General features: G+C 38.1%; 1 non-coding gene across 1 annotated transcript; it reads left to right on the top strand.

Moving 5' to 3' along the window:
• The first annotated feature begins 439 nt into the window (after window positions 1-439).
• Window positions 440-546, top strand: LOC127132905 (small nucleolar RNA R71). The gene has a single exon (XR_007806909.1). It is a non-coding gene; the product is annotated as a small nucleolar RNA R71 (small nucleolar RNA).
• Window positions 547-1,947: the final 1,401 nt, after the last annotated feature.

Here is a 1,947-nt window from a genome sequence, read left to right as displayed (position 1 = left end):
TCCACTTCTTAATATAATAGCATGAGTGTGGCCTTTCGGGTTAGGTTGAGGCTGTCCAGGAAATGTACCAGTTGGGGCAGAAGTAGGCTCTTGTTGTTGAGCTACTTGCGAGATTTGTGTTTCCAGCATTTTGTTATGGGTAGCCAGGGCATCTACTTTACTTGCTAGTTGTTTAATCTGTTTGTTAGTGTGTACATTCTGGTTTAAGAACTCTTTATTGGTTTGTTGTTGAGAAGCTATGAAGTTCTCCATCATGATTTCTAAATTGGATTTCCTAGGAACGTTATTGTTAGGTGTAGATGGGGCCATGCTTTCGATAAGTTCATAAGCGTCAGCGTAAGGTTTATCCATAAGCGCATCACCGGCAGCGGCGTCTATTGTTAACCTTGTGTTGTACAAGAGACCATTATAGAAGGTGTGAATTACTAACCAGTCCTCTAAACCATGGTGTGGACAAAGTCTCATCATGTCCTTGTATCTTTCCCATGCTTCGAAAAGAGATTCGTTATCTTTCTGTTTAAATCAATTTATCTGGGCTCTCAGCATAGCTGTTTTGCTTGGAGGAAAATATCGGGCAAGAAAGACTTTCTTCAACTCATTCCATATGGTGACTGAGTTGGAAGGAAGAGATTGAAGCCATCTTCTAGCTTTATCTCTTAATGAGAAAGGAAAGAGACGAAGTCTAATTGCCTCTGAAGTGCACCATTAGCTTTTACAGTATCAACGTATTGGACAAATACGGATAAATGAAGGTTTGGATCCTCGGTAGGATTTCCAGAGAATTGGTTCTGTTGCACTGCTTGCAACAACGAAGGTTTAAGTTCGAAGTTGTTCGCTTCGATTGCGGGTGGAGAAATACTCGAATGTGGCTCATCTTGCGATGGAGCAGCGTAATCTCGAAGAGCACGAGCTGGTTCTGCCATCTCGGGTATCGGCGAAGGAAGGAGATTTTTGAGATCAGGAATTTCAATCGGAGGAAGATTGTTTGCAGCACGATACTCCCGAATTCGTCGTAAGACTCGGAGATATCGTTCAACGTCGTTGATTCGTAAGTAGTACGGTTCACCTTGTGAGCGAGTGTGTGGCATACAAATCAACGAAAGAGAAGGGAAAAATAGAAATTCCCTTAGTCTCTACAGCGTAACAGAAGAGTTACGATATCGACTAAATAAAAGTCCCCGGCAACGGCGCCAAAAACTTGATCGCGACTTTGTGAGTCTATTGGGGTATTAACTGCAAGTGCACAGTTTAATCGCGTAGTTTTAAAAGATATCGATCCCACAGGGACTTATGAATCGATATACCGTTTTTCTAAGGTTACTTCGTAAAGCTAAGGCGGATGATACTTTGATGATTAGGGGAAAAAGTAAAACTAAAATAAGATCTAGATTAAATATTAAATAACACGGATATCGGTATGTAGTTCGTCGTAATTAGGGAATCAAATCTTCGTTGGTTTCTTAGTTTTAAAATAAGTCTTTTCAGTAGACACTATTGATTGAAAGTCTTTTCTCAAACTCTAGCTCTGTTGAATAAAACCATGACTTTATATTAACGTGCGCTCTCACTATTTAGTTAAGTCTAAAATCACTTTTTGAAAACAATAGAATCTTTAGAAACTCTTTTTAAGAAAATACTAACCGTTTAAACACCCTCGTCTCAAACTCTCGCTCTGTTGACTTAGATTATATGATTAAACTTAAATGCTTAACTCTCGTCCTCACATTTAACCTTTAAAAGTACTTTTTGAAAATGATTAGAATTTAATTAACCTTAAAAATTCCTCTCGCCCTGATTTAAAGTTAATGTCCAATTTACACTGTCCAGTTAAAAGCTCAAACTGTCGTTCTATTGATTTTAACTTCTTTATGTTTTTTACTCTCGTACAAAAACTTTGGTATTAACTCTGTAAATTGAGACCATAAAAAGAGTGACTATATTTTTAAA

This window comes from Lathyrus oleraceus, chromosome 3, assembly GCF_024323335.1.
Source record: "Lathyrus oleraceus cultivar Zhongwan6 chromosome 3, CAAS_Psat_ZW6_1.0, whole genome shotgun sequence".
Taxonomy (NCBI): domain Eukaryota; kingdom Viridiplantae; phylum Streptophyta; class Magnoliopsida; order Fabales; family Fabaceae; genus Lathyrus; species Lathyrus oleraceus.
Note: the sequence above shows the minus strand (reverse complement) of the source record. Positions and strands in the feature narration are given on the sequence as shown.